At 40.4% G+C, this 21,857-nt stretch overlaps 2 protein-coding genes across 10 annotated transcripts in view; one reads left to right on the plus strand and one right to left on the minus strand.

Moving 5' to 3' along the window:
* Positions 1 to 903, minus strand: part of HMG20A (high mobility group 20A) — a 67,307-nt gene extending 66,404 nt beyond the window's left edge. Inside the window, exon 1 of one of the 2 annotated variants that reach the window (XM_057489012.1) lies at positions 659 to 903. The gene's annotated coding sequence lies outside the window, so the exon portion shown is untranslated. The remainder of the gene's footprint in view (positions 1 to 658) is intronic. The other variant, XM_036907622.2, reaches the window with a different exon arrangement.
* A 371-nt stretch (positions 904 to 1,274) lies between these two features.
* The window catches only part of PEAK1 (pseudopodium enriched atypical kinase 1), a 295,209-nt gene continuing 274,626 nt past the window's right edge, over positions 1,275 to 21,857 (plus strand). For 6 of the 8 annotated variants that reach the window (XM_057489007.1, XM_057489006.1, XM_057489005.1 and 3 more), the window contains exon 1: positions 1,275 to 1,624. The gene's annotated coding sequence lies outside the window, so the exon portion shown is untranslated. The other 2 variants (XM_057489009.1, XM_057489010.1) reach the window with 1 other exon arrangement.

Raw genomic sequence — 21,857 nt, forward strand, 5'->3', positions numbered from 1 at the left:
TGCCTCCTAATTTGTAAAATAAGAGTCCCGCAATAAACCACCTCTTCAGAAGAGCTGCTAGTGTTCCTGCGGCATGTCAAGGCAGAGGACACCAACATATCTCACTTAGTCAAGGTTGGGCCTGAGCAGGGGAGTTAGGGTCGGGCAATTCATGAGTCACGCAACAAAGTATGTCCTCCTGTAGAGATAAGTAGACAATTTTAACAAGGGTTTCGAATCCTTTGAAGAACATATTAATAAATTCTGTTGCGGAGCAAATTTTCCATCTTACATGTGGAAACAAAACTCCCATAGATTCTGACTGGAGGCTGGAGATTAGCACAACTATCGTGTAACCTAACTTTTCTGCACAAAGCGCAACCCTAAAAGCTTTAGGATAGTTTACACAGACAGCACCAGGTATCACCACTTCAAGTCCTCACTGGCACAGGAAATGGGCCGGACACCCCCAACCATCACCCTCCCCCCACAGGAAGTCAGTTTCTCCCTCCCCCCCAGGACGGCCTTCCTCCCCTCCCCCGGCCGGAAGTGCGGCGCCCCCATTCAGTCGGCCTCAAACCAAGGCAGACCAACCACCACAACAGCAAAAGAGGTTGATCTTCAAGAGCTGAAGGGCACCTCTGCTATGGCCACCCCCAAGCTCGCCTTGCTTACTGACCTGCTGACGACAGGGACAGGCAAAGGCCTGGGGCCTCAAGAAAGCCCTTCCACAGAGGACAATTCCCTGAGCCCCTCTCAATCGCCGGCACTCTTCTCACACCGTCGTCTCACCGCTTGACAAAATTCCTCCGCAGTACTTTCCTTTGATGTCCTTTCTTTCCCTTTACCTAATCGCTTGGCCACCTTCCCATAGGTAACTTTTCCTACCGCGGCAACATTTAAAATTGTTCCGGTGAGGAGGAAAATGAACTATTATTCCCGATACCTTCAGAAAAATGAAGGGACTATTTTGTTCAAATGCGGCGAAGGGCTACGTGACTACGCAAGGTGAGATTTATTTTCTGGAGGTTTCTGGGAGATGTAGTTTCGAAAAACTTGCTAAGGCCTGCACGAAATATTGGACTAAATTGGTAATTACTATATATTGAAATCCTTGAAAACACATATTCTATATTCGAAAGCAGGCTGCCCTATGGTCCTGCATTATGTGAACCAGTACTCCACTCCCCCTTTCCTCTGGAACATAATAGAGCCAAAATTCCTTTTACGCCGCCTCAAGGTCCTGGTTGTCCCGCCCTCTTTTTTGGCCACGCCCTCCCCAGCCAATCAGGCTATTTCTAAGTATTACCCTTCGGAGGCAGCGCGAGGAAGGTGGGGCTTCCCGGTGACTCCTCCTGCGGGACTCAGACGAGGCGGGAGGGGGCCAGGGGCGCGTGCGCGCGCGCGTGCTCGCTCCACAAGGAGCGCGGCGGCGAGGGCGCGCGAGGCGAGGTGGCGCGCAAGGCTGAGAGGAGGCGGGCAGGCTGGTGGGCTGGGCGGGAGCGCGCGGTGGACTCGGCGGCGGCGAGTAGTTAGTTGGTGTCAGTTACTCGGCGGCGGCGGCGGCGGCGGCGGCTGCGGTCACCAGGAAGGGGACAGGACAGCCGGCGATGGTAGTCACCGTGGCGGCGTGTGCGCCCCGCAGGTAACGGGGGCAGGGCTGCCAGCGTCCCCTAGGTTTCCTTCTCTTCTCGAGCCGGCTTGCTGGACCAGGGGCGCCCCGGGGTGAGGGCGCTGACCTGGGGCAATCCGGGCGGGGCTGCGCGGGGTCTGGGTGGCACCGCTCCGAGGGCTTGGGCGGCCGGTGCGTCCCGCCCGGCGCGGGCTCTTCTGGCTCCTGCCGCCCCCGCGCCCCGCCGCCCCCGAGGCCCGACGGCGCCGCGCGCCCCCGGCGGCCCCCGCCCCCGCCCTTTCCCCTGGTGGCCGCGGTGGACCCGGTAGCTCGGCGCCCCCCAGAGGAGGGAAAGTTGGGACCTGGCGGCGAGGGACGCCCCCGGGCGCGGCTGGGAAGCTGCTGGGGAAAGTGAAGCCTGGAGGAGCTGGGCGCGGGGAGGCTGGGGCAGGAAGGGCTCCTTTCGCTCCTGCTAAGTGTGTGCAGTCATCCCGCTCCAACCCCGGGAGGAGCTGGCGCAGGGTCGCCAGCCTGAAACCCGGTAGCTCTTTGCCTGTTGACTTCGCGCTGCGGCTTGTGAGCCCTCTAATGTGCGAGCTTGCTCGGCTGTTAAAGGATTTTGAGTGGTTCGGTTGGTCAGTATGTTTCTCTTTTGCCCATTGACTTATCTCTTCTTGCAACTTTTCTTACCTCCCGCGGTGAGGACTTGCTGTCTTGAACCCCTTTCTTTACCCTTTCCCCGTCGCCGGCACCATCCGACAGCTTGATTTCGTTTTTCCGTCCTCTATCTACGTAAAAGACTGCTGAGAGCAATAGGAAAGAGGAGGCCTCCCACCTTTAAATGTTACTTTCTTGCAATTCTCTGTTTTTTTGTTTTTTGTTTTGTTTTGAAGACCCATGTTTAGGGGTTGGAGAGATGTGCAGTGGAATTACTGGAAGGCTGATGTTGAGGGGATAGTGACGAGTTAAAGGAAAACTGATTTCATCTTTATTGGCTTGCTATAGAAAACCTAATGCATTTTTCTGCCTCTGATAAATGTGGTAAGATTATACATTTAATTAAATATTTGGACACTTACATAAAAGGCTATTTTTAGGTCACTGGATGATGTGTGTCCACAGCTTTTCACCTGAATTTGGATTGCCTTGAGAATTCTATTTTGGGGCCTACCTAGTGATTTTTGCTCAGCTACAACGTGTTTTTTTCTTGTTAAGTGTAATCATGTATAAATGTGTGTAGTGGGAGAACCCATATTGCTCTCTACAGTGTGGATGTGAAAAACGTGAATTATCCGCAGGGGTAAAACTTTCCACGAACAGTCTTGGATACTTGCTTCATGATGGCTTCTGCAATCTCAGGGCATTTCTGGAGAGTGCAGTTTACTGACTACCTTAATTTCTTTCTGAAGTATCTGGTACTTCTCTTTGGTGACTCGTTTAGTAAACTGTAATGGCAGGTATGGTACATTTTCTTGGCTTCCAAGGTGGGAGTTATAGCCTCAGACCAGAGATTAATAGTTAACAACTGAAGCAGAATTCATACCATTACTGGTGAGTTTTGGCTCTGACCAACTCACAAACTATGTGAAAAAACAAACATCTTTCCATAGCTATCAGAGAGGAAGAAGGGGAGATGTGCTGTCACATCTTTATTTTGGAGACTCTGTCGTAACTATATTATGTGGGAAGAAAATGTCAAATTAACTTTAAGGCTTTTTGATGTGCGATCGTCCTCTCCATCCCTTACCCCCATTTAGGGGCTGACATTTATGTTTGGCAGGGTTCCAGAATGGGAAGAAAAGTATTTTGGTGAAAGGAAAAGATAAGGTTGCTTTGAACTCATGATACTATGACTATTCATTTTACTCAGTGATAGTACAGAGAAACTTCCCTGATTGTGTTTGTACTCCATTAACATTCTGTCAGAATTCATTTTTAAGAGTCTGCCCTGAGGCCCATAAAGAAATAATGCTGCTCATAACTGTTCCAGACAATCACATTAAAAAAATGCGTTCCTGGAATGCATTACATGTGTACTCACATAAACATTTATCTTTGTACATTTATGGTAATGTAAATTTTTAAGTCTGAGAATTTAAAAACTTTTATTTGCTTATTTGCATACATGTTTTTCAGCATCTAGTAGTGCCAACCATATTTGCCAAATAAGCATCAGCCATAAATTCCTGCTTTGGCACATTTCATGTAGTAACTCTTCTAAATTGCTCCATGGTGAAACATCATGAGATTAATATTTACTTCACGAGAGAGATTTGTTGTTGTTTTTAACTGTAATGATGCTCTGTTTAAGTGGAACAGGTGCTGGACTCTAGCTGTTTGTGTTGCAACCTGCCAAATCATACTCTTTTGTTTGAATGCGTTGTTTTAAGTAATTTAGGAACCAAACTGTGGCCCCTGGAATGCCAAGTGTGAGTTCAAGGATCCATAGCACTGCTGCAAGTCTGAATTTTTGCTGTAAGAGGCAGGTGTGTGTGATAAGCTTTATTTTCTCATTGCTTTTCTCTCTGTGATTCCTATTTTCCACCGTCACCCCAGTCCTTTCATTACTAGAGCTCCTGGGAAAATCTAGGCTTCTTCCCTGCTTGCTGGTTTGTTTTCTTTGGAGAACTAGATTCTAGTAACTTTCAGGCCAGGAATCGAGAGTTTGTATTTGTTTGACAAATATTTTGGTTGCCTTTTAAGTGGTAGGCCCTAAGTACATGTAGAATTATATTCCTTTTTGTAAGTAGTGTATAGTTTAGGAGGTGAAGATAGCTGTAACCAATAATTACAATGTGGTGTGATATGTAACAGGGGTGTGAGCAGATTCTTTAAGCACAGAGAAGGGGTTGTTGACTAAGACTTGGGGTCTTGGAAGGGAGAGTTTCCTGAAATGCGTCTTAGTGGGTTCCCTGATCTAATTTTCAACACATAGGAATTAACCAGGTTCAGAAAGAAGGAAAAGGACATTTTAGCCCATTTCTGTCTGGTAAAAATACTAGCTACAAATATAAGTCACATATATATATTTTAATTTTTTAGTAACTACATTAAAAAAATGAAATTTATTTTAGCAGTGTATTTTATTTAACCTGATATAGCTAAAATATTATTATATCAACATGTAATCAATATTTATTTAGTTGAAGTGTAGTTGATAAACAATGTTATCTTGGTTTCAAGTATGCAACAGTGATTCAAATATACAATATCCTTATCTTCAATATTTAAAAAGTATTGAAATACTTGACATTTCCTTTTTCTTATGAAGTCTTCAGAATCTCATTCTTTGGAATAAATACAGAATGCTATGTATTTTACATTTATAGCACATCTCAGTTTGAACTATGCACATTCAAGTACTCAATAGCCACAGGTGGACAGCACAGTTTTAGAACAGGGGTCAATGAAATGGTAAGACATCAAACCACTGAGTGCCTATGTACCAAGTGGAGGAGCCTTAAGGATGTGAGGATTTAGTTGGGGAAAAAATGATGCTGTGATGGAATCACATTCCTGTTTTAGACCTATGGTGTTGGCAGTGAAGTGAATGCTGCATTAGAGAAAGGCAAAACTGGACCAGTTAGGAAACCATTCTTGATGAGAAATGAGGAGGGATATAGAAGAGGGGGGTGGATGTATGAGATTTAGGAAGTGTTATCAATAGGACAGGGTAAAAAATCAGATTATGAAATTGAGCAGGATTGAAGATTTTGGATGATTTCCATATTTCTATTATGAATTGCTAATTGGGGCAGGCAACTGAAGAGAAAGCTAGCTGTCCATGCCAAACAGACCTAAGATGAAAAAAAGGAAACTATGAGAGATTTGTCATGGAAGCTGAGGAAGGACTAGGAGTGGTCAACACTGTATCTGCCACTAAACAAGATAAGGACTGAATGAAGTCTGAGAAGTTTGAAGAGTGACTGACACCTAGAAGTGCAGCTACTTAAAGAGGGATACGGTGTTTTTAACACAGGATCAAAGGAAAGGGTATAGGTGGTGCAAGGGATTTAGAGAAGTTTATTTCCTACCCCCTTTTTTACTTTTTATTTTATTTTATTTATTTAAAAGTTTTTTAAAATTAAGATATTATTGATATACACTCTTATGAAGGTTTCAAATGAAAAAACAATGTGGTTACTACATTCATCCGTACTATCGAGACCCCCCAATATCCCATTGCAGTCACTATCCATCAGTGTAGTAAGATGCCACAGAGTCACTACTTGTCTTCTCTGGGCTACACTGTATTCCCCATGATCTCCCCCACACCATGTGTGCCAATCATAGTACACGTCAACCCGCTTCTCCCTACCTCTGCACCCGCCCTCCCATCCCTTTGGTAACCACTAGTCCCTTCTTGGAGTCTGTGAATCTACTGCTGTTTTGGTCCTTCATTTTTGCTTCGCTGTTATACTCCACAAATGAGGGAAGTCATTTGGTACTTGTCTTTCTCCACCTGGCTTATTTCACTGAGCATATCTTCCAGCTCCATCCATGTTGTTGCAAATGGTAGGATTTGTTTCTTTCTTATCGCTGAATAGTATTCCGTTGTGTATATGTACCACATCTTCTTTATCCGTTCATCTACTGATGGACACTTCGGTTCCTTCCATATCTTGGCTACTGTAAATAGTGCTGTAATAAACATAGGGGTGCATATGTCTTTTTGAGTCTGACAAATTATATACTTTGGGTAAATTCCTAAGAGTGGAATTCCTGGGTCAAGTGGTATTTCTATTTTGAGTTTTTTGAGGAGCCTCCCTATTGCTTTCCACAGTGGTTGAACTAGTTTACATTCCCACCAGCAGTGTAGGAGGGTTCCCCTTTCTCCACATCCTCGCCAACATTTGTTGTTCTTAGTCTTTTTGATACTGGCGATCCTAACTGGTGTGAGGTGATATGTCATTGTGGTTTTTATTTGCATTTCCCTGATAATTAGTGATGTGGAGCATCTTTTCATGTGCCTGTTGGCCATCTGGATTTCTTCTTTGGAGAATTGTCTCTTCATATCCTCCGCCCATTTTTTAATTGGGCTGTTTGTTTTTTGGTTGTTGAGGTGTCTGAGTTCTTTATATATTTTGGATGTTAACCCCTTGTTGGATATATCGTTAACAAATACATTCGCCTATACTATAGGATGCCTCTTTGTTCTGTTGATGGTATCCTTTTTTGTACAGAAGCTTTTAAGTTTGATGTAGTCCCATGTGTTCATTTTTGCTTTTGTTTCCCTTGCCTGGGCAGATATGTTCATGAAAAAGTCGCTCATGTTTACATTCAATAGATTTTTTGCCGATGTTTTCTTCTAAGAGTTTTATAGTTTCATGACTTACATTGAGGTCTTTGATCCATTTCGAGTTTACTTTTGTGTATGGGGTTAGACAGTATTCCAGTTTCATTCTCATATATGTAGCTGTCCAGTTTTGTCAACACCAGCTGTTGAAGGGTCTTTCATTTCCCGTTTGTATATCTGTGGCTCCTTTATTATATATTAATTGATGTATATGCTTGGGTCAATGTCTGGACTCTCTAGTCTGTTCCATTGGTCTATGGGTCTTTTCTTGTGCCAGTACCAAATGTCTTGATTACTGCAGCTTTGTAGTAGAGCTAGAAGTTGGGGAGCATAATCCCCCCTGCTTTATTCTTCCTTCTCAGGATTGCCTTGGCTATTTGCGGTCTTTTGTGGTTCCATATGGATTTTAGAACTATTTGTTCCAGTTCATTGAAGAATGCTGTTGGTATTTTGATAGGGATTGCATTGAATCTGTAGATTGCTTTAGACAGGATGGCTATTTTGACAGTGTTAGTTCTTTCTACCCAAGAGCTGGGATGAATTTGCATTTTTGCTGTCCTCTTTATTTTCTCTCAAGAGTGTCTTGTAGTTTTCAGGGTATAGGTCTTTCACTTCCTTGGTTAGGTTTATTCCTATAGGTATTTTATTCTTTATAATTCAATTGTGAATGGAATTGTTTTCCTGATTTCTCTTTCTGCTAGTTCATTGTTAGTGTATAGGAATGCAACAGATTTCTGCGTATTAATTTTGTATCCTGCAACTTTGCTGATTTTACATATTAGTTTTAGTATTTTTGGAATGGATCCTTTAGGTTTTTTATGTACAATATCATGTCTTCTGTAAACAGTGACAGTTTAACTTCTTCCTTACCAATCTGGATGCCTATTATTTCTTTGTGTTGTCTGATTGCCATGGCTAGGACCTCCAGTACTATGTTGAATAAAAGTGGGGACAGTGGGCATTCTTGTGTTGTTCCCAATCTCAAAAGAGAAGCTTTCAGCTTCTTGCTGTTAAGTATGATGTTGGCTGTGGATTTGACATATATGGCCTTTATTATGTTGAGGTACTTGCCCTGTATATATACCCATATTATTGACAGTTTTTATCATGAATGGATGTTGAATTTTGTCAAATGCTCTTTCAGCATCTATGGAGATGATCATGTGGTTTTTGTCCTTCTTTTTGTTGGTGTGGTGGATGATGTTGATGGATTTTCTAATGTTGTACCATCCTTGCATCCTTGGGATGAATCCCACTTGATCATGGTGTATGATGCTCTTGATGTATTTTTGAATTCGGTTTGCTTATATTTTGTTGATAATTTTTGCATCTATGTTCATCAGGGATATTGGTCTATAATTTTCTTTTTCTTGTGGTGTCTTTACCTGCTTTTGATATTGGAGTGATGCTGGCTTCATAGAATAAGTTTGGACATATTCTCTCTGTTTTTTTATTTTTTGGAAAACTTTAAGGAGAATGGGTATTATGTCTTCTCTAAATGTCTGATAAAATTCAGTGGTGAATCTGTCTGGTCCAGGGATTTTGTTCTTGGGTATTTTTTTGATTACCAGTTCAATTTCATTGCTGGTAATTGGTCTATTCAGATTTTCTGTTTCTTCCTGGGTCAGTCTTGGAAGGTTGTATTTTTCTAGAAAGTTGTCCTTTTCTTCTAGGTTATCCAGTTTGTTAGCATAACATTTTTCATAGTATTCTCTAATAATTCTTTGTATTTCTGTGGTGTCTGCAGTGATTTTTCCTTTCTCATTTCTTATTCTGTTTATGTGTGTAGATTCTCTTTTTTTCTTGATAAATTTGGCTAGAATTTCTCTATTTTTATTTTCTCAAAGAACCAGATCTTGTTTTCATTAATTTTTTCTATTGTTTTATTCTTCTGAATTTTATTTATTTCTTCCCTGATCTTTATTATGTCTCTCCTGTTACTAACTTTGGTACTCATATGTTCTTCTTTTTCCAGTTTCAGTAATTTTGAATTTATACAGTTCATTTGGGATTGTTCTTCCTTCTTTAAATAGGGCTGGATTGCTATATTCTTTCCTGTTATATCTGCCTTCACTGTGTCCCACACAAGTTGGGGCATTGCACTGTTGTTTTCATTTGTCTCCATATATTGCTTGATCTCTGTTTTTATTTGGTCATTCTTCCATTGATTATTTAGGAGCATGTTATTAAGCCTCCATGTGTTTGTAGACTTTTTCATTTTCTTTGTCTAATTTATTTCTAGTTTCATATCTTTGTCGTCTGAGAAGCTTGTTGGTACAATTTCAATCTTTTTGAATTCACTAGGCTCTTTTTGTGGCTAAGATATAATCTATTCTTGAAAATGTTCCATGTGCACTTGAGAAGATGTGTATCCTGTTGCTTTTGGGTGGTGTGTTCTGTAGATGTCCATTAACTCCATCTGTTCTAATACGTTGTTCAGTGCCTCTGTCTTCTTACTTATTTTCTGACTCATTGATCTGTCCTTTGGAGTGAGTGGTGTGTTGATGTCTCCTAAAATGAATGCATTGCATTCTATTTCCCCTTTTAATTCTTTTAGTATTTGTTTCACATATGTAGATGATCCTGTGTTGGGTGGATAGATGTTTATAATGGTTACATTATTTTGTTGAACTGACCCCTTTATCATTATGTAATGTTCTTCTTTTTCTCTTGTGACGTTACTTGTTTTAAAGTCTATTTTGTCTGATACAAGTACTGCAGCTCTTCTTTTTTTCTCCCTATTGTTTGCATGAAATATCTTTTTCCATCCCTTCACTTTTAGTCTGTGTATGTCTTTGGGTTTGAAGTGAGTCTCTTATAGGCAGCATATAGATGGGTCTTGTTTTTTTTATCCATTCAGTGACTCTATGTCTTTTGATTGATGCCTTCATACCATTTACATTTAGGGTGATTATCAATAAGGATGTACTTATTGCCATTGTAGGCTTTAGAGTCATGGTTACCAAGGTTCAAGGGTAATTCCCTTACTATCTGTCTAAGTCACTTAGGATGCTATTATAAACACAACCTATAGATTCTTTTATTTTTCCTCCTCCTCCATTCTTTATATATTAGGTATCATATTCTGTACTCTTTGTCTATCCCTTGATTGACTTTGGGGGTTGTTCATTTGATTTGCATCTACTTAGTATTCAATTGTTCTGCTTTCTTTGCTGTAGTTTTATTTTCCCTGGTGACAACTATTTAGTCTTAGGAATACTTCCATGTATAGCAGTCCCTCCAAAATGCACTGTAGAGGTGGTTTGTGGGAGGTAAATTCTCTCAGCTTTTGTTTATCTAAAAATTGATCAATCCCTCCTTCAAATTTAAACGATAATCTTGCTGGGTAGAGTATTCTTGGTTCAAGGCTCTTCTTCGTCATTGCATTAAATATATCACACTACTCCCTTCTGGCCTTTAAATTTTCTGTTGAGAAGTCTGACAATAGCCTGATGGGTTTTCCTTTGTACATGATCTTTTTTCTCTCTCTAGCTGCTTTTAAAAGTCTGTCCTAATCCTTGATCTCTGCCATTTTAATTATTACATGTCTTGTTGTCTTCCTTGGGTTCCTTGTGTTGGGAGATCTGTGCACCTCCATGGCCTGAGAGACTATGTCCTTCCCCAGATTGGGGATGTTTTCAGCAATTACCTCATCAAAGATACTTTCTATCCCTTTTCCTTTCTGTTGTTCTTCTAGTATCCTGATAATGCAAATATTTTTCCATTTGGATTCGTCACACTATTCTCTCAATACTCTTTCTTTCTTAGAGATCCTTGTATCTCTATATTCCTCTGCTTCTTTGTATTCCTCTTCTCTAATTTCTGTTCCATTTACCATTTCTTCTACTGCATCTAATCTGCTTTTAAATCCCTCTGTTGTGTGTTTCATTTCAGATATTGAATTTCTTAATGATTGAATCTCCATCCAAATTCGTCCCTGAGTTCTTGAATATTTTTCTGTACCTCCATGTGCATGTTTTTGATTTTTATTTTGAACTCTCTTTCAGGAAGATTGGTGAGTTCAGTTTCATTTGGCCATTTTTCTGGTGTTTGTGAGATTTTTTGTTTGAACCAGGTTCCTTTGATGTTTCATATTTGTATGTGGCGCCCAGAAGCTCTAGTCTCTGGAGCTGCCCAGCCCTTGGAGTGATGTCAGGGGTCGCAGGGGAGCAGTGCTAGTGCTTGTGGGATGGAAAGAACTGTTTCTTGCTTCCCAGCTGCAGTGGCTGTCCCTGCTGTTGGGCTGAGCACACAGTTGTAAGCCTCTCTGCTTTGCGTCTGTAGCTGCCGTAGGCGGGTCCTCCCTCTGGCTTGCCCGATGCCAGGGCAGGTACTGCTGGTTTGCAAGTCAGTGTTGGCAGGGCAGGAGGAAGGCACAGCAGGCTGCATATCACAGTGTGGGGCCTTGGAGCTGACTAGCTAGCCAGGGGGATGCAGCGCCTGAAACTCATTAAAGTTTCCAACCTGCTGGGCAGAGCTTGCCCAGACAGTCTTGTCCACCTATCCCTTCTCCCACACAGGAAGCTCCTTCAAACTCTGTCCCTTCACCATCCCTACCCCTACTAGGAAGACGCTCGGTCTGTGTGCCTTTCCTTTGTCCCAGAGCAGCCAAATAGGGATCTCTGTCCTCCACAAATGGCTGGAATATCAGTCTCTCCAAGTATTCTACCTGTCTTAGCTTTCCAATCCCACTAATCTCCAGAGCCCCATGCAATGTAGGTGTCTGCTCCCAAAGCAGATCTCCAGGGCTGGGTGTTCAGCTCTCCTAGGCTTCCATCCCCTACCTGCTCTGTTTCTCTTCTTCCTGCCAGTGAGGTGGAGTGATGGAAGGGCTTGTGTCCCACCGGATCAAGGCTTTGGTATGTTACCTTGTTTCATGAGATGTTCTCTGTTCTCCCAGTGTATGCAGTCTGGTACAGCCTTCTTTCCTGTTACGCTTTTAGGATTAGTTCTATTGACTATATTTTCGTTATATGTGGTTTTGGGAGGAGTTTTCTGTCTCACCTCTCACACTGCCATCTTGAATCTCAGTATCTAATCTGCTTTTATACCTTCCATTGTATTCTTTAATGATTGGACTTCTGACTGGAATTTGTTCCTGAGTTCTTATTTTTCTGTACCTCCATGAGCATGTTCATGATATTTATTTTGAAATCTCTTTCTGAATGATTGACAAGGTCAGTTTCACTTGATCCTTTTTCAGGTGTTTGAGGGATTTTTGTTTGATTCAGGTTCCTTTGACATTTCGTATTTGTATTTGGCACCCTGTCGTGCCCAGAAGCTCTACTCTCCGGAGGTGCTTGGCCCCTGGAGTGATGTCGGGGGTTACAGGGGACCAGCACTGGGGCCTGTGGGGAGGAAAGAGCTGTTTCCTGCTTTCCAGCTGCTATGCCTGTCTCCACTGCCAGAACCAGTGGGCAGAACACATACGTGTGAGCCTCTGTGCTTTGCGTTTGTAATTGGCATAGGCGGGGCCTTCCTCTGGCTGGCCTGACTCCGGGCAGGGGCTGCTGGTTTGCGAGCCAGGTGTGGGCTGGCTGGGAGGAAGGCGCTGCAGGCCACCTGTCACCTTGGAGCTGTGTATCCAGTCAGGGGGATGGAGCGCCTGAAGCTCCTGAAAGCTCCCAACCTGCTGGGCAGAGTGAGCCCAGACGATTTTGTCGACCTGTCCTTTCTCCTGAGCAGTAAGCTCTGTGTGATCTTTGCCCCCTTTAGCAGCCCTCTTGCTGTTAGGAAGTCTCTCAGACAGCCTGCCTTTCTTTTGTCCCAGAGCATCAAGATGTGGATCCCTGTTTTTCTCCAGCGGCTGGAATCTCAGTCTCTCCAAGTATTCTGCCTGTCTTAGCTTTCCAACCTCACTAATCTGCAGAGCACCATGCAATGTAGGTCTGTGCACCAAAGCAGATCTCCAGGGCTGGGTGTTCAGCAGTCCCAGGCTTCCACTCCCTCACTGCTCTGTTTCTCTTCCTCCCGCTGGTGAGCTGGGGTGGGGGAAGGGCTTGGTTCCCGCTGGATCACGGCTTTCATACGTTACCCTGTTCCGTGAGGTCTGTTCTTTCCTCCAGTTGTATGCAGTCTGACATAGCCTTCTTTCTTGTTGCTCTTTCTGGATTAGTTGTATTAATAATATTTTTGTATTATATGTGATTTTAGGAGGAGGCCTCTCTCTCACCTCTTATGTTGCCATCTTTAATCCAATGTTCCCTTTTTTTTAAATTAAGAGGATCTTGTGCATGCTTGTGTGGGATTGGAAAGAACCAATGGATTGGAGAAATTAAAGGCGGCTTGGGGGATAAAGGATATGGAGAAAAGGATGATTGATGGAGCCAAGGATTTGAAAGCAATAAGGGCATTGGATTTAAGGCATAGGCAGAGAAATTGGCCTTGGGTAGGAAGTGTTTTTCCTTTTCCAGGGAGCAGAAAGGAAGTTGGTAAAGTTGTGGGCAGTTTTAATAAGTTTGTAACTGATAGGGACAGGAAAGAGAATGAGTTGATGACATGCCTTTTTTCATTTTGAGTGCCTGCTCAGAGGGAAGGAGACTATGGTAGAATAGGGGTTCTTTAAAAACAGTGAGTTTATAACAGCTTCCAGGGTAATGAAAGACACACACACACACACACACATACACACATGAAACACACACACACACACACACATACACACATGACTAGGAAAATGTGGAAGGATTGGTAGACAGCACCGAAGACCCATTTAAGATGGTACACCTTGAGTTTGTAGGGATATCAGTTTACATGGTGGTTTGATTTTCTTCTAGCAGTGATCATTCTGGGCATAGCTGAGGAAACCATTAAATACATGTAAGAACTCATAAGATAGGTATTGTTATTCTCCTTGATTGTAAGATGAACAGCTGGGGTTCAAACTCTGGTTCAATTTCAGAACCGAGGTTGATATCCACTGCTTTGCAGATGCCTGCTTGGTAGTTTTAATAAGTTTGTAACTGATAGGGACAGGAAAGGAATGTTAGAGATACCTAAAGGACAGTTGGTTGAGGAAATCAGTGGTATTGAAGATATGAAGAACTGTGGAGTGTAGGGTGAATCATGGGCAGGACGTCTGGAAAGGGTGGTATAATTAGGAGAAAATGAAGACATGAAAGACTAGAGGTCTGTGAAGCTGAAGAATTCATGAAGAGGAAGCAATAATATTAGCTTTTTTTAAATGGAGTACCTACTATGTGCTAGACACTTTAATACCTATTTCTAATCCTAACACTATCTTTACAATGTGTTATAACCTTATAGTCTTCCCTTTGTCATTCCCCCTCAGATGAATAAACCGAGGATTAGAGAGGTTAAATAACATGTCCAGAGATCATAGAGTATCAAGTGATGATGGAACCATGATTCAAAGCCCATTCTCTCTTTTCCAAACTGCATTCTTCTTAAGTGAGCAGATGAGACAGAAAATGCAGTAATGATAAAAAGTGGTAGAAAGACACTGGGATATTAAATTTAGGATTTCAGTGTTGCATCATTCATTTAACAAATGTTTGTTGAGCACTAAATGTGTGCCTGTTATTTTTCTTGGTGCACAGGTTCACAGTAGTGAATCAAACGGACAAAAGTCCCTGCTGTCATGGATCTTATATTCCAAAAAGGGTGAAACAGATATTAAACAAAATAAATGAGTTATTGCTATATTAGGAGGTGATAGATCAGTGCTAGTGAAAAATAAACAGGCAAGAGAACCAGCAACGTCAAGGGATTGTGTGCTTTTAGAGAGGGTGTCTGGGAATTGAGAAGTGAGCAAAGACTTGAAAGAGGCAAGAGGGCACACTAGGTAGAAGAAACATTTTGCTTTGGCTCTGAAGCAGAAGGTGTGCTTCCTAGAACTTCAGGAAGCCAGTGTGCCAGGACTGGAGTGAATAGAAGAGAAGACGGTTGCTAAGGTCAGAGAGATACCTGTGTCCAGGTCACACAGAGCCCATAGGCCATGGTAAGGACTGGATGTTTACTTTGTGAGATGGGAACCCTCACAGGGTTTTGAGCAAAGGAATGTCATGATCAGATTTATGCTTTACAACTTCACTCCTGCCACTGTGTTGGAAATGGTGTAAGGTGGTAAAGAGTGAAAGCAAGAAAGAAGGCCGATTAGGGGGCTCTCTTAACAGTCCAGTTGAAAGATAGTTATATCTTATTGCTGAGAAGTGAATGGATTTGGAAATGTATTTAAAACTTTTTATTTTGAATAACTTTAGATTTATAGAAGAGTTACACGGACCTCTACAGTATTGACATTTTGGACTAGATAATTCTTTTTTTGTGGGGGGTTGCCCTGAGCAATAGGCATGTTAAGCAGCATCTCTGGCCTCTATTCACTAAATGCCAGAACCATTCCCTGAGTTGTAGCAATAAAAAATGTTTCCAGACTTTACCAAATGCCTTGGGAGGCAAAATTGCTCCTATTAAGAACCACTGCCATATACCTTTCTTCCAGTTTCCCCTAATGTTAACATCTTACATAACTGACATATGTTTATCAAGTTAAGACATTAATATTGGTACAATACTTCAACCAAACTCCAGACTTTATTTGTATTTCATCAGTTTTTCCACTCATAGGCTTTTTCCATTTGATGATGCAAACCACGATACTACATTTGCTTTTATCTGTCAAATTTCCTTTATCTCTACCAGTGTATGAGTTTCCTGGTCTTTACTTGTTTTCTGTGATCTTGATACTTTTAAAGAGTACTGGTCAGGTATTTTGCAGATTGTTTGTCAATTTGGGTTTGTCTGATGTTTCCTCATGGTTATGCTGGGGTTATGGGTTTTCAGAGGAAGAGTACCACAGAAGTGAAGTGCCTTTTTTAGATACTATGTAGGAGACACAGGATACCAACATGGCTTATCACTGGTGATCACTTTGTTAAGGTGGTTTCTGCCAGTTTTCTCCACTGCAGAATTATTATTTTCCCTTTCTATACTTTCTTCATTAGAAGCAAGTTATTAAGTGCAGCCCACACTCAAGGGAGGGGAATTAAAACTCCACTTCCTGAGGGAGGCATGTCAAAGCCTTTGTGACATATATTAAAACTATGACTGTAATTGGTAAATATTTAGGGGGAGATACTTTGAGGCTTTGCTTGTATCCTGTTTCTGCCCACTAATTTAGCATTTGTCAGTAGAGCTGGTTTGCAGTAATTATTGCTATGCTGTTCTAAAGATACTTATTTATTTCCCTCATTCTTTCTGCTTTTATGAATTGGAATTCTTCTATAAGAAAGGCTTGTTCCTTCTCATCTATCTTTCTACCTATTTACTTATTTATGTATCAGTTCCAATTCTGAGACATTTATTTTATTTTTAGGGTTATAATTAAGTGCTATTATGTATTTCATTGCCCAAATTATTCCAGTTGTGGCTATTGGGAGCTCTTTTAGGTTGACTTCTATGTCATTTGGTATGTTACTATCCTTTGTGTGTGTGCATGTGTGCTTTTTAATTCTCTGATTAAAACGCTTCAGGTTTATTCTGTATTTTTCCTACCTCAGCGTAGACTCATTTCTCTAAGAACCCTGGTTCTTTTTATTGGGGAGTGGTATTTTGAGGCCAAGATTTGGATGCTGGGTATGCTTGCTGATACTGGGGTGTCACTGCTAGGTACTCTCAATGGACAGAGAGTTCAGAAATATATGTATATATACTGCTCTATGTATCCACACATATCTGTGTTTATTTCTATATATGAAAATAGGCATGCATTCATACCTGTATCTCTGACTCTAACTGGATATGTTTTAATCCAATGAGATTTGCTGATAGATTGGATGTGGAATGTGAAAGAAAAGTCAAGGATAACTCCAAGGTTTTTGACTTGACAGAGAGAGAGAGAGAGACAGAGAGAGAACAACTGTAAGGATGGAGTTGTTATTAATAGATATGGGAAGAGTGTGGCAGAGCATATTCCTGGGGAGAGTTCAGGAGTTCTCTGCCAGCCTGGCTAAGTTTTTGACATGTCTAGCAGACATGCTAATAGAGATGTCAAGGTAACAGTTGAAGAAATCAATCTGGAGTCCAGAGGAGAATGATCCAGTTTGGATACATTTGGAAGTTGTCAGTACAGGTGAGATAACCTGAGGAGTAAGTGTAGGTAGAGAAGAGGTTCAAGGACTGACTCCTGTGTCATTCCATTCAGAGAGATGAGAGGAAGCAGTTCGGCAAAATGATAAGGATTGGGCTGTGGCTGTAGAGTTGATGTCATATCTATCATTAGTAAACACTCATTCATTTGCAAGGCACTGAGCTGTTGGATGGTCAACATTGCTCCCCTTCCTCATAAATTTACAATGATGAGACAAGTGACAGACAGACTTAAAAACAGAGTAGCAGTGAAAGGCAAATACCAGACAGTGGTAGAAATATAATGTACTCGAGAAGCTTGTTAGAGGACATGGACATAGAAGTGATGAACTCAAGCATTATCAGCTGTGTATAAACACTGATACGAGAATGTATTAGTCAAGAAACTTGTCAAGGTTTTATGTATGCATTAGTGATTATCAACAAGCAGAAGCTCTTTCATATGCTGACCTTGGTTTCTTAGGTTTCCTTTGCTCTTTTTCCCCTGTCATTATAAGGTCTTGGGTTGGTAATTGTGCCCACAGTCATAGGTTATTAAAACCATTCAGTGAAGTGGTTAGGAGGGTTTCTGCTGCCCTTTTTAACTTTTTTGCTCTCTGCCACCTTTCCACAACCAGTGGGATTTGACTCGGGACTGCTAAAATAAAAAAAAAAATGTTCCCATGTAAAATTAATCAGAAGCAATCTTACCATCTTCTGTGAACTTCCTTATTTTTTGACTGCTTCTTTCATGATAGTCTTAGTCATTCACATTTATCACCTGGTTATTATAGTCATATTCAAAGTGCAATTGTAGAATTTAGAAGTAATTTAAACATGCAACCTAGTAAACTGAAAGTAAAATAATTTCATCTCCTTTGCACTAAAAATGGGTGGGCTTTCATTGCTAGCTGATAAGAGGGGGTGTCGCATGAGACAGACAATAGTACCTATCAAATAATTATTTGTCAGTCACTCCTTAGGAACTGTAAGAAAAATAGGGATTTAAGTATTTACTTTATAGGATAGGGGCAGAGAATTGCAGAATTCCATTCTCAGTTTTTCCACTGAATTGGCTGGCAAAACTGTTAGGCATTTGTATGGTGTGTTGTATTTATTAGTTGTGAGAAACGAGCATATTTGTATGCTGAATGGGAAGAGACTGCCTTGAATGCAAAGAGCATGTCTTAGCATGGTTCCTAGCACATAATGGATTCTTAAATGGTTGTTGAATAAGGGAATTACATAAGATACTTGACACTTAAAAAGTAAGACATGAAGAGTTATTTAGCTTGTTCAAGAAAACTTAGGATACTAAAAACTTCAGTTGTCTAAGTCAGAATTAGGGCAAAATAAAATAAGTCTATATGGTAACACCTCATTTTAGGCTAAGTCAAGCATAATACTGTTCTGTAAAAACAGTCATTGTCTTTCAAGTAGCTCATAATCCTACTCTCCAGGAGTAATTGAGAATTCAAGTTCAGGAGCCAAACTGCCAGTTTGAATAATGGCTAAACTGCTTACTAGCTGATGTGATATTAAGTTAGTTTCTTGATTGTGCTTCAGTTTCCTCATTTGTGAAATGAGGATGATAATACTTGTACCTACTTCATGGGGTTATGAGGTGAAATAAGAATAGATTGCAAGCACATAAGTGTTTGATGTAATAATTGTTCGATTAGTTTTAACTGTTATGCTAAAGATGCTGAGAGCCTAGTATCTTAAAATTAAAGTTTTTCATATAGAAAATCATGTATGCTGAGTGAGAATTAAACGGGAAAAAAACCCCTTTGTGAATAAGGGAAAAAAAGTGATGGGAAGTAAACCAGCATGTGTTAGAACTATGAATATTAGGTTTTCTGTTTTTTGCTATCTCCATTTTTTCCCTCTTAGTTTGTTCAGCAAATTTTTATTTAGTATTTCGCTTTTGGGCAGACATTGGCTTTCATGAGCATATTACTTTTTGATTGTGGTGACGGGCATGGGTTCTGTACCCAGGCTGCCAGGGATTGAATCTCATCTGCTACTTACTGGCTGTGTGTCCTTGGGAAAGTTACGTTATTTCTCTATGCCTTAATATTCTCATCTGTAAAATGGGGATAATAATAGTACCCTCTTCAAAGGGTTTTCAATGAGCTAATATGTGAAAATCCTTTTTAAAAAAGTGGGGCATAGTAAATATGTGTTTATTGAATAAAATAAATAAAGGATGGTAGAAATATTACATTTAAAATGAATGAAAGAGTTTAGCTTTCCAGTGTATTCACAGGCTCATCCACATTTGGTATACTCCTTTCCTAGTTTTTAGAGAAAAGTTTTCTTCTTATCCCCCTTTCTCTACCTCCCTGAGCTGCTTTGGTTCCATTGAGCAAGAAAACTATGTCTCTTCATAAATCCTTTATATAACAGGAGCACCTTACGTTGTTTAAAATTAGAGTTTCCCCCATCCCTGCCCCAATAATTTTTAAAGTATATTTGGTTACTTTTGGTATTACAAGTCAAAATGCCATGGTACACCTCTTAAATATTTTGGAGTAATGAGTTGAATATTTCGATTGTTGAGAAGCTGCCTTCTTCCCAGGTGTGCAACAGTTTTTATAGATTTTATTTGGGTATGAAGTAGGAGTTATTGTGGGAGTTCGTGTGAAAGAAGATTTAAGGCATTTAGAAGCAACACAAAGTGTTTTCCTAATGCCAGTTCTCTCTTTGACTTGAAAAATTGTTTTTACAGCAATATCCCTAGACTGTTCTTTAGCATTTGCCTTTTGGGGACTGGCTGCATTCACAATATTGAACCTCACAACTAAATATTTCAAGTAGACTGCCAGGTCTTAATTCAACTATTAGTCCTGGAGTTAAAAGAGGTTGCTGGTTTCCAGATACAATGAGGAAGTTAGTATAATGTAAAAGTGATGAAAGGGAGAGAAGAGAATCCTGTGGATTGATAACCTTTTTTTCTATGTAGTGAAAGAAGAAGTTTACGTTGTTTCTTATGTGCTCCTTTCATACAAATGCAACTTGTGGAATGACAGCATCAGTGAATATGTAAACTGCACCAAGGATAGGAAAAATTTATAAATATAGTAGTTCCTAAGTAATAGAGTTGAACTTTAATTACTGATTTAGATTTTATTTCACATGTATATTTTTAAACATGAAAATAAAATTTGAATCGTATTGCCAATGAACTTGTAGTTCTGTTGTCACCTCTTCATTCCAAATGTCCAGCAAAAATCTTACGAAAGGATCTGTTTTGTATTCTTTTGTAAAAGGCAACTATAGGGCTTCGTAGCTGCATGAATGTCGAGCTGCTGATACTGCTCGTGGGACTGGGTGGTCTGGGCTTTCAAGGACTGGCCGTCTGACTTGGAACCCGAGCTCGACTGTACAGAACGACTTCCTTCTGATTCTCTCTGTCCTTATCTACTATGCTACACATCTTAAAAAAAATAATAGATTTTATGACAGGACAAAGTTAACTTTGTAGAAAAGTTGGAAAAATACAGAATAAATAAAAAAGAGAAAACAGATTATTGTGCCATCCATTGATAACCAGTACTAATAATTTGGTGTATTTCCCTCCATTTTGGGGGCATGTATATACATTTCAAAATACCCAGCTGGCATCGTGCTGTATATGTCAAACGTACAGTTCATGTACCAGCTGTAGTCAGTGCAGAAGCTGAGCCTGCCTGAGGGGACGGAGATCCATGCTCACTACAGGAAGTATTTTTTATTTACAGGAATTGGTATTTTTCTCTTTTTCATATTTCTGAACTAAATTTGAGTAATTTAACATGTATGTTTGAAGCAGTTCCACTTTCTAATCTCATATCCTGCTTTTTTTTTTTGATAATATACTATGGATGTTTTCCTATATAATTTAAAAATCCTACCTTTTCCCTGTCCCATGTTCACTTTCTGACAGATTGAAAACTGGAAATATAGAATGTATTAGTTGAATAGGCTATATTAGTTGAGACGCTTGGGAGTCTCAAACAATATGTCTCAGATCTCTTGGGCATATCTTAGTGCATCACTGTCCAATAGAAATAATGCATGCCACGTATGTAATTTCAAATTGATAAGATTAATTTTAATGATACATTTTATTTAATTCAGTATAACTATTATTGCAACATATATTCAATATAAAAATTATCAAAATGTTTTACAGTCTTTTTTTTAAGTTAAATCTTCAAAAATCTGATGTGTATTTTCCACTCACAGCACATCTCAGTTCAAACTAGCCACATTTCAAGCGCTCAGTGGCCACATGTGGTTAGTATTAGCACAGTCTTAGAGTGTATAATTTCCCCCATAAAATGCAATAAAATAATATTTTACAGGTACTCTGGAGGGGGGTAGTATGAGAAGAAGAAAACAGTAAAGCCAAGTTGTACCATAGATGCTGAGCACTCATTTTGGTGTCTTTAGGAAGTTTTAAACCTTTGCTTCAATAAAATTACATGGACCTTTATGTCACACAAAGTTAAATTTGTAGTTGTCTAAAGGTCTAGTGGGTATACTACTTATAATAATTCTCATAATAATAAGATCAATTCCATATTCCAAGGATTTTAGATAACTGAGAGTTTACAAGTATACCTCATGGTTTAAGATCTGAAGACAAATACTACCTCTTTTTTTTATTAAGGTATCATTGATATACAATCTTATGAAGGTTTCACATGAGCAGCATTGTGGTTACAACATTCATCCATATTATCAAGTCCTCTCCCCCAAACCCCATTGCAGTCACTGTCTGTCAGCATAGTAAGGTGCTATAGAGTCACCACTTGTCTTCTCCATGCTATACTGCCTTCCCGGTGACCCCCTATATTATGTGTGCTAATTCTAATGCCCCTTAATCCCCTTCTCCCT

The sequence above is a fragment of the Manis pentadactyla genome, chromosome 11, assembly GCF_030020395.1.
Source record: "Manis pentadactyla isolate mManPen7 chromosome 11, mManPen7.hap1, whole genome shotgun sequence".
NCBI lineage: Eukaryota > Metazoa > Chordata > Mammalia > Pholidota > Manidae > Manis > Manis pentadactyla.